Below are 11,687 nucleotides of genomic sequence, written 5' to 3'. Positions count from 1 at the left end.
TTCTAAAATGAAAAATGTTTCTAATTGCAAAAGAACAAGAAGTACATGAATTTCTAATTCTATCTTGAAATTAGTATAATTATTTTGATGTGGTGGCAATACTTTTTGTTTTCTGAATGATTGCTTGAATAGTGCATATTTTTTATAGTGAAGTTTATGAATGTTAAAAGTGTTGGCTCTTGAAAGAATGATGAACAAAGAGAAATATTATTGATAATCTGAAAAATCATAAAATTGATTCTTGAAGCAAGAAAAAGCAGTGAAAAGGAAAAAGCTTGCGGAAAAAAATGGCAAAAAATGGTGAAAAAAAAAGAAAAAACAAGCAGAAAAATCCAATAGCCCTTTAAACCAAAAGGCAAGGGTAAAAAGGATCCAAGGCTTTGAGCATTAATGGATAGGAGGGCCCAAAGGAATAAAATCCTGGCCTAAGCGACTGAATCAAGCTGTCCCTAACCATGTACTTGCGTCATGAAGATCCAAGTGAAAAGCTTGAGACTGAGTGGTTAAAGTCGTGATCCAAAGCAAAAGATTGTGCTTAAGAACTCTGGACACTTCTAACTGGGGACTTTAGCAAAGCTAAGTCACAATCTGAAAAGGTTCACCTAGTTATGTGTCTGTGGCATTTATGTATCCGGTGGTAAAATTGGAAAATAAAATGCTTAGGGTCACGGCCAATACACATAAAGTAACTGTGTTCAAGAATTATCATACTGAACTAGGAGAATCAATAATACTATCTGAATTCTGAGTTTCTATAGATGCCAATCATTCTGAACTTCAAAGGATAAAGTGAGATGCCAAAACTATTCAGAAGCAAAAAGTTACTAGCCCCGCTCATCTAATTAGAACTAAACTTCATTGATGTTTTAAAAATTTTTGTATATTCTCTTCTTCTTATTCTATTTTGTTTTCAGTTGCTTGGGGACAAGCAACAGTTTAAGTTTGGTGTTGTTATGAGTGGATAATTTATACGCTTTTTGGCATTATTTTTAGGTAGTTTCTAGTATGTTTTAGTCACTTGTTAGTATATTTTTATTAGTTTTTATGCAAAAATCACATTTCTGGACTTTACTATGAGTTTGTTTATTTTTTTGTGGTTTCAGGTATTTTCTAGCCAAAATTGAGGGACCTGAGCAAAAATCTGATTTAGAAGCTGATAAAGGACTGCTGATGCTGTTGGATTCTGACCTCCCTGCACTCGAAGTGGATTTTTTGGAGTTACAGAAACCCAATTGGCGCGAACATAATTGCTTTAGAAAGTAGACATCTTGAGCTTTTCAGCAATATATAATAGTCCATAGTTTGTTTAAGATTTGATGGCCCAAACTTGCACCCAAACGCCCACCAGAACTGGCACCAAAGCTGGAGTTAAATGCCCAAACTGGCACCAAAACTGGCGTTTAAACTCCAAGAAGAGCCTATGCACGTGAAAGCTTCAATGCTCAGTCCAAGCACACACCAAGTGGGCCCTGGAAGTGGATTTCTGCACTATTTACTCATTCTCTATAAACCTAGTTTACTTGTTTAGTATAAAAAGCACTTTTTACTATTGTATTCACATCTTTGGACCATTCTTCGATCCTTAGATCTGGTCTTTGAACCCTATTTCGATTGTATTATGCCATTTGAGAGGCTGGTCATTCGGCCATGCCTAGACCTTGTTCTTATGTATTTTCCAACGGTGGAGTTTCTACACCTCACAGATTAAGGTGAGGAGCTCTGTTGTTCCTCGAGTATCAATGCAAGTATTATTGTTTTCTATTCTATTCACGCCTACTTCTCCTCCAAGATATACTATTGTGCTAATTCAGTTAAGTCAGAATGAAGGGGTGACCCGTGACAATCACCCAATCTTCGTTACTCGCTTAGCCAAGATCCGCGTGCCTGATAACCACAAAGCGGTCTACATGATGTTCAATGTAGTCATTGGACGACAGCTGGAGTATACTCTCTTGGGTCTCTGACCCATGGATCTGAATCACCTCTCCTGACAACAGAACATTCGAATCAGTGATGTTAAAACCATCGTGGTATAAGATAGAATCAATTGGCAGCATTCTTGGGATCCGGAAAATCTAAACCTTGTCTGTGGTATTCTGAGTAGGATCCGGGATAGAATGACTGTGACGAGCTTCAAACTCGTGACTGTTGGGCGTAGTGACAGTGTGCAAAAGAATAAATGTATTCTATTTCAACACGATCGAGAACTGACAGTTGATTAGCCATGCAAGAAACTGTAGAGGACATGTTTTCACTTAGAGGACGAATGGTAGCCATTGACAACGGTGATCCACCAACATACAGCTTGCCATGGAAGGGAGTACACATGATTAGATGAGGACAATAGGAAAGCGGAGGTTCAGAGGCAACAAAGCATCTTCAAACACTTATCTGAAATTCCCACCAAGGAACTACATAAGTAACTGTATTTTATTTTCCATTTTATTTATCTTTTAATTATCAACACCTCATAACCATTTGAATCCGTCTGACTGAGATTTACAAGATGACCATAGCTTCCTTCAAGCCGACAATCTCCGTGGGATCGACCCTTACTCACGTAAGGTATTACTTGGACGACCTAGTGCACTCGTTGGTCACCTATGCGGAGTTGTGAAAAGTGTGAATCACAATTTCGCATACCAATTTTATTCCATTTTTCTATTCAAAACAACAACCACAATACAATAAAAATCCATCGAAAAACTCATTATTTCATCAACAAGGCACATGTGAGAATGCCACCACTTACCATAACTTATCAAATAGGGGATACCTCATCCTATCACGACGACTGAGTCAATTTTCATACCAAACCCTCAATAGGAAAATCAAACCATTTTCATATGCAATTTCATTCACAGATACATTCATTGCTCATTAATACATAATTTCACATAATCATGGCAATTCACATCATTTCATACAAGCATACACACCAATCAATTACCTTCAACAACAACCCATTATCCAACACTATCTTAAGGATAATTAACCTAGATTTTCATATAACCATACACAATGTCTACCCGAAACTAAAATTTGTACCTCCTTGATAGCAATTTTTCCCATATCTTGAATTATCTCCCTTCTGGTAAATCTGAGCTTGTTCAAGGTCAACCAAGCCTCAACAATGCTTCGCAACTACACCAAGCATTCATGATCAATCAAGCAACTCTAGCAACTCTAATTTCACCAAATTTTATATAATTTTAAACTAGGGTTCGCATATACAAGGAGAAATTCAAAGAAAAAGAGTTTCCTTACCTTGTATCATGTACCCTTGGTCAATTCCCTTTAGGACCCGAGATAAGCCTCCGTAAACATCAAAACCACAATATTTAATATTCACTCAACCAAAACTTGAATTTAAAGAAAAATTCAAAAATGAGCTAGAGTTCTTTAGAGTTCCACAAAACTTAGATAGAAACGAAGAGAACGACAAGATGGTTGCATAGCCATAGATAGGTCATCGATCGGAGTTACGGTTTGAAAGTTATGTGCTATTAAGTGTGGTGAGTAAATAGTGCTTAGGGCATTGGTTCTTCCCTATATTCTCTCTTTGTTTCCCTCTCATTCTCAATGAAGGAGGGTGAGCTGAAGTGTTAAGTGAAAAGAGGGTTAAGTGTTTTGGGTCATGGGCTTTGGACCCAAGTGAGGCTCAATTCGAATTTCTTTATATTTGACCAAACTTTTAAGATAAGTGTTTGGGTTAATGTTCTAATTATTTTCCTTGTCATTTTCTGTAAAACTCGGTTAATTAATGGCTAATTAACTCAAAAATGATAATTTATTCTATAAAGTCAAAAATGTGATTTTTATGGCTTAATATGATAGAGGAGATTGAGACGAGAATTTTAATACCAATTTTGTAGAAATCGGACCAAGATTAGACCGAATGGGCCAAATCGGGCTAACCGGACCCATATTGGGCCCTTGGCCCAACTAAACTAAACCTAATAGGCTCATTTCAGTTTGTGGTTTATGATGTTTGGGTATTGAGATGTTGTGTTTGGGTATGATGATTATGGCTTAGGTAGTGTGTATGTGAATATTGGAGCTTGATTGAGCCTTTGAAAAGCTTGAAAATGGGTTTTGGTGTGCAAAAATCTGTTCTTGGAGGTGTTGAGACCTTGAGAGCTTGTGGACAAGTGAATTGGAAGTGCTCTGGTTGAGCTTGGGAAATCAGCTAAGGTATGGTCTCGGTTTTCTGTATCTAAAATGTAATGTGGTGTGAAAACTTAGGCTAGGTGCCCTAAGATAGGTATTGAATTGTTGATGTTATTGAATGGTTGAGATATATGATGTGGTCATATATGTGATTATGAATATTGATGCCTTGATGGTGTGATATATGAGAAAAATGCATGTTGTGATATATGTTTGATGAATGGTTAAGGTTGAATTGTGGATGAAACTATATTGATGGTGAGCATGATATTGATTATGTATAATGATAGTTGATTGGAAATGGTATGGTTGGAAATTGGGATGTGGAAGGAAGTATGACATGTTAATGTGTTTGTAAATTAGCCATTTGATTGAGATGGGTAAAATGGTTGGGTGGTGATTTTGTGAATTGTGGTAGAGCGTTAATGTGTTAGTTGAGGAGGCTTGATGTTGATTTTGGTATATTTAATTGATTTCAAAAAGGGATGAAATTGCTATGTTTTGATTGATTTTGAAAAGGATTGAAAATGGCTTGTTTTGAAAATGGTAGATTGTGGTTTTGTATGAAAATATGGCTTTTGGTCATACTTTAACGGGACATAACTTGGACTCTGGATCCCTGTTTTGTGCTAAACTTGTTTAGAATGAAATTAGATTCGAGATGTTCATGTCGTTCGAAGAACGAGCGAAAAATGATTTAAAATGAAGAAGTTACGTCCGTTGGAAGATTGGGGGTTTAATTTGTGAAATATGTAGCTTTTAACTTAGAAAATGTTTTTGCAGAATACACCCCATGCGTAGGCGTGCCTGATACGTACGCGTCGTTTTCAGAAACGCACCATCCACGCGTGCGCGTGGCCCACGCGTTCGCTTCGATGCACTGCACCAAATGCCCAGCCATTTTTTCGAGAGTTGTGCCAGAATTTTGCCAGGTTTGTGCGTGGGGAACAAACGAACCCACACGTATACGTCAATTGGCTGTTTTTCCAACCACGCGTGCGCGTGGGCGACGCATACGCGTCGATGAACCTTGTGGCCATCCACGCGTGCGCGTGGAGGACGCTTGCGCCTGGCCCTATTTTCATGCCAAAGTTGATTTTTGAGATTTAAAAGCCAAATTTCATACTTCTAAGCCTCCGATCTTGCCCCTTATATTTTAAATCATTATGATATGCCTAGCAATGAGAAAGGAGCTAGGGGATGTGGTAACTTGTGAATGAAGCAAGGAAAAAAATATTATCAATGATGATCAAAGATGATTATATGAGATACAGAGGATGGTGGTGGAAGTGCTGTGTGTGGCCTGAGCCGAATGGCTATATTTATTGATAAATTGGCTGGTTCGGGATTGAACTGTGAGCTGGATGACTGAGTTATTGCTGAGTTACGGCGGAGCCATTATTAATTATGGCTGATTATAAATACATATATGCTATTGAATGAAATGTGAATGTTGCACTTCCACTATCTGGGATACGAGTTTTCCTGGGTGAAAGCAGTGGCTAGCCACCATGTGCTCCAGGTGAAGACTCGATACTCTGCTGACCCTATGTCATAAGTGTGGCCGGACATTGTGAAAGTTCCGGATGAGATCGCCCCCGTGAATATACATCAGTAAAGGTGTTGGATATGGATTATGATTATGATCATGATTATGGTCGAGGATAACTCGAGTTGGGGATGCACGACAAAGGGACAGTCCAATGGTTAGCTACCAGGACTTGTCGGGTTGGCTATGTAACCGACAGATAATATCATCAGCCATTAGGGAGAGGCATACATCATATGCATACTACGTGAATTGTTTGAGATTGCCTATTTGACTGCATATTACTTGTTAATTGTCTGAATGCCTTATCTGTTTCTATTTGTGTATCTCTTGTTTGACATAACTGTGTTTGCCATATTATACTCCTTCTGGTGGTTAGGAGGTCTGAAGGAATTGGAAAGGGGAGTATTAGTTAGATTGAGGAATCCTTAGTCAGTTGCCATTTGTGGATTAGTCTGTTTATAAGCTTTGAATTATCTGTTGGAAGTTCTAGGGTTGCCTTTGGCTTTCCCAGGACATTACATGTTAGATATGTGGGCACTGTTACCATATTGAAAACCTCTGATTCTCATCCATGCGGATTTTGTGGTTTTCAAATGTAGGACATGAAGCTTCTCACTGAAGCATGCTAGAGGCTTCTGGATTAGCGAAGATCCTTTATTCTTGGGACTCTATTTTGGTTTTATATGTTTTGCTTAGTGATGAGCGGATAATTTATACGCTTTTTGGCATTAATTTTAAGTAGTTTTTAGTAGGATCTAGCTACTTTTTAGTATATTTTTATTAGTTTTTAAGCAAAATTCACATTTCTGGACTTTACTATGAGTTTATGTGTTTTTCTGTGACAGGTATTTTCTGGCTGAAATTGAGGGACCTGAGCAAAAATCTGATTCAGAGGCTGAAAAAGGACGGCTGATGCTGTTGGATTCTGACCTCCCTGCACTTGAAATGGATTTTTTGGAGCTACAGACACCCAAATGGTGCGCTCTCAATTGCGTTGGAAAGTAGACATCCTGAGCTTTCCAAAAATATATAATAGTTCATACTTTGCTTGGGTTTTGATCACACAAACAGGCATTCAAACGCCAATTTCCTGCCCTATTATGGCGTTAAAAGCTAAAAATAGGATAAAAGTTGCAGTTAAATGCCCAAACTGGCATAAAAACTGCCGTTAACTCAAAGAAAAGTCTCTACACATGAAAGCTTCAATGCTCAGCCCAAGCACATACCAAGTGGACCCGGAAGTGGATTTCTGCATCATTTACTTATTTTTGTAAACCCTGGTAACTAATCTAGTATAAATAGGACCTTTTACTATTGTACTCACATCTTTGGATCTTTGACATCTTTGGATTATCCTTAGATCATCTTTGGAAAATTTTTCTTTAGACTTAGAGGCTGGCCATTCGGCCATGCCTAGACTATTTTCACTTATGTATTTTCAACGGTGGAGTTTCTACACCTCAAAGATTAAGGTGTGGAGCTCTACTGTTCCTCGAGTATTAATGCAAAGTACTATTGTCCTTCTATTCAATTTAAGCTTATTCTTATTCTAAGATATTTACTCGCACTTCAACCTGATGAATGTGATGACCCGTGACACTCATCACCATTCTCACTCATGAACGCATGCCTGACAACCACTTCCGTTCTACCTGCGAAAGCTAGAGTGTGTATCTCTTGGATTTCAAATCAATGATTCACATCGACTTCCCTCTGACAATGGGATTTCTGAATCTGAGATTAGAACCTTCATGGTTTAGGCTAGAAACATTTGGCAGCATTCCTGAGATCCGGAAAGTCTAAACCTTGCCTCTGGTATTCCGAGTAGGATTTGGGAAGGGATGACTGTGACGTGCTTCAAACTCGCGACTGTGGGGTGTAGTGACAGACGTAAAAGGATCATTGGATCTTATTCCGACACGATCGAGAACAACAGATGATTAGCCATGTGGTAACTGTTCCTGGTATTTTGCATCCGAGACAAGAAATCCAATAGTTGATTAGCCGTACAGAAACCGTAGAGGACCATTTTCACTGAGAGGACGGGAGGTAGCCATTGACAACGGTGATCCCCAACATATAGCTTGCCATGGAAAGGAGTATGAATAATTGAATGAAGACAGTAGGAAAGTAGGAATTCAAAAGGAACAAACCATCTCCATATGCTTATCTGAAATTCCTACCAATGAATTACATAAGTATCTCTATCTTATTTTATGTTTTATTTATCTTTTAGTTATCAAAACCCCATAACCATTTGAATCCGCCTGACTGAGATTTACAAGATGACCATAGCTTGCTTCAAGCCGACAATCTCCGTGGGATCGACCCTTACTCACGTAAGGTATTACTTGGATGACCCGGTGCACTTGCTGGTCAACTGTGCGAAGTTGTGAAGAGACGTGTGAATCATGGTATTCTGCACCAAGTTTTTGGAGCCATGCCTGGTGATAACAATTTTTCCTACCAAGTTTTTGGCACCGTTGCCGGGAATTGTTCGAATTTGGACAATTGATAGTTCATCTTGTTGCTTAGATTAGGTAATTTTCTTTTTATTTTCTTCTTCAGAATTTTTAAGAATGAATTCTAGAGTTTCAAATGATATTTCTATCATCACAGGAGCTAGTTGATTCCCATCAATTTGACTGTTGTATGTAATGTCCTGCTGAAGAGTTTCTTATTTTCTTTTCCAAAAATAATTTTCGAAAAATTTTTTATAAAATCATAAAATCAAAAATTTTTGTGTTTCTAGTTTGAGTCTAGTGTCAATTTTTAAGTTTGGTGTCAATTGCATATTTGTATTCTTCTTGCATTTTTCGAAAATATGTTCTTGTGTTCTTCATCGATCTTCAAGTTGATTCTTGATGATTTTCCTTGTCTGATCTTCAAATTCTCTTGTTTTGTGTCCTTTGTTGTTTCTCATGTGCATTCTCAAATTCTTAGTGTCCATAGTATACAACTTCTAAGTTTGGTGTCTTGCATAAAATTTTCTCAAAATATGTTCTTGGTGTTCATCTTGACATTCAAAGTGTTCTTGCATTATCTGTTTGATTCTAATTTTTCATGATTAATTTCATTTTGTTGTTTTCCTTCTCTTCATTAAAAAGTCAAAAAAATTTCAAAATTATGTCTTTTCAAGTCAATAATACAGAGAATTGAAGATTCAGAACATACAGCAGAGGAATCACAGAGAAAAAGCTTGGCGTACAAAATGCCCAGTGAGGAAGGAATTCTGGCGTTTAAACGCCATCTAGGGTACTTGGCCGGGCGTTTAACGCCCAAAGAGGTAGTATTTTGGGCGTTAAACGCCAGAATGGTATCCATTCGGGCGTTTAACGCCAAGATAGCACCAAAGAGGAGATTTTGTTTTCAATTCAAATCTTTTTCAAATTTTCAAGTTTTAAAACTAATTTTTCAAAATCTTATATTTTTCATATCAATCATATCTTTTTCAAAATCAAATCTTTTTCATTTTATATCCTCTCTTATCAACCATATCTTTTTCAAAATCAAATCTTTTTCAAATCTTTTTTATTTTTCTTTCAATATTTTCAAAAATTTTTGCTAACAATTAATGTTGTGATTCAAAAATTTCAGTTTTGTTACTTTCTTGTTAAGAAAGGTTCAATATTTGAATTTTAGAATCCTATCTTTTAATTTTTTGTTAGTCAATTCATCAAATTTTAAAAACCAAATCTTTTTCAAAAATTTGTTTTTCAATCATATCTTTTCAAACATATCTTTTTTTCAATCTAATCTTTTTCAAATCATATCTTTTTCAAATTTATTTTAAAAAAATTTTTTCTAACTTCTTAGCTTTTCAAATTTATTATTTCCCATCTTTTTCAAAATCACCTAACCACTTTCTCATTTTTTATTTCGAAAACCATTAACCATTTTCAAAATTCTTTTTAATTAACTAATTATTTTAAAGTTTGATTAAATTTTAAAAAATTTCCTCTCTCTCATCTCTTTCTATTTAACACTAACACTTCTCCTCTACTAGCAATTCAGACTCTCTCATTCCTTATATGTTCGAATTCGCCTCTATTTACCTCACCCTCCTATTCTTATTTTCCTCTAACACCTTAAGGAATCTCTATACTGTGACATAGAGGATTCCTCTTCCTTTCTGTTCTCTTCTTTTTCATATGAGCAGGAGCAAGGACAAGAACATTCTTGTTGAAGCTGACCCTGAACCTAAAAAGACTCTGAAGAAGAAGCTAAGAGCATGGTCGAAGCCAACAACAATGCAAGGAAGTTGCTTAGAGACTTCACTACACCAAATTCTAACTTCCATGGAAGAAGCATCTCAATCCCTGCCATTGGAGCAAACAATTTTGAGCTAAAACCTCAATTAGTTTCTCTGATGCAACAGAATTGCAAGTTTTATGGACTTCCATTGGAAGATTCTTTTCAGTTCTTAACTGAATTCTTGCAGATCTGTGATACTGTTAAGACCAATGGAGTTGATCCCGAGGTCTATAAGCTTATGCTTTTCCCTTTTGCTATAAGAGAAAGAGCTAGAATATGGTTGGACTCTCAACCTAGAGACAGCCTGGACTCTTGGGATAAACTGGTCACGGCTTTCTTAGCCAAATTCTTTCCTCTTCAAAAGCTGAGCAAGCTTAGAGTGGATGTTCAAACCTTCAAGCAGAAAGAAGGTGAATCCCTGTATGAAGCTTGAAAAAGATACAAGCAACTGACCAAAAAGTGTCCGTTTTGACATGCTCTCAGAATGGACCATCCTGGATATATTCTATGATGGTCTGTCTGAATTGTCTAAGATGTCATTGGACCATTCTGTAGGTGGATCTATTCACCTGAAGAAAACGCCTGCAAAAGCTCAGGAACTCATTGAAATAGTTGTAAATAACCAGTTCATGTACACCTCTGAAAGGAATCCTGTGAATAATGGGACGCCTCAGAAGAAAGGAGTTCTTGAAATTGATGCTCTGAATGCCATATTGGCTCAAAATAAAATGTTGACTCAGCAAGTCAATATGATTTCTCATAGTCTGAATGGATTGTAAAATGCATCCAACAGTACTAAAGAAGCATCTTCTGAAGAAGAAGCTTATGATCCTGAGAACCCTGCAATGGTAGAGGTGAATTACATGGGTGAAGCCTATGGAAACACCTATAATCCCTCATCGAGAAATCATCTAAATTTCTCATGGAAGGATCAACAAAAGCCTTAACAAGGCTTTAACAATAATAATGGTGGAAGAAACAGGTTTAGCAATGGCAAGCCTTTTCCATCATCCTCTCAGCAACAAACAGAGAACTCTGAGCAGAACCCATCTAGTTTAGCAAAAATAGTCTCTGATCTATCTAAGGCCACTCTCAGTTTCATTAATGAAACAAGGTCTTCCATCAGAAACTTGGAGGCATAAGTGGGTCAGCTGAGAAAAAGGGTTACTAAAACTCCTCCTAGCACTCTCCTAAGCAATATAGAAGAAAATCCCAAAAGAGAGTGCAAGGCCATAACTGTGACCAACATGGCCGAACCTGGAGAGAGTGAAAAGGCAGTGATTCCCAGTGAGGAAGGCCTCAGGGAACGTCCACTGGCCATTAAGAAGTACCCCAATGAAGAACCAAAGGAATCTGAGGCTCATATAGAGACCATAGAGATTCCTTTGAACTTCCTTTTACCATTCATGAACTCTGATGACTATTCATCTTCTGAAGAAGATGAAGACATTGCTGAAGGGCAAGTTTCCCAGTATTTAAGAGCAATCATGAAGCTGATTGCTAAGCTATTTGGTAATGAGACTTGGGAGGATGAACCTCCATTGCTCATTAATGAATTGAATACCTAGGTTTAGCAAATTTTATCTCAAAAGAAACAGGATCCTGGCAAATTCTTAATACCTTGTACCATAGGCACCATGAACTTTGAGAAGGCTCTGTGTGACCTAGGGTCAGGTATTAACCTCATGCCACTCTCTGTAATGGAGAAACT

Source organism: Arachis duranensis, chromosome 6, assembly GCF_000817695.3.
Source record: "Arachis duranensis cultivar V14167 chromosome 6, aradu.V14167.gnm2.J7QH, whole genome shotgun sequence".
NCBI classification, from domain to species: domain Eukaryota; kingdom Viridiplantae; phylum Streptophyta; class Magnoliopsida; order Fabales; family Fabaceae; genus Arachis; species Arachis duranensis.
This window is presented reverse-complemented; position numbering follows the sequence as displayed.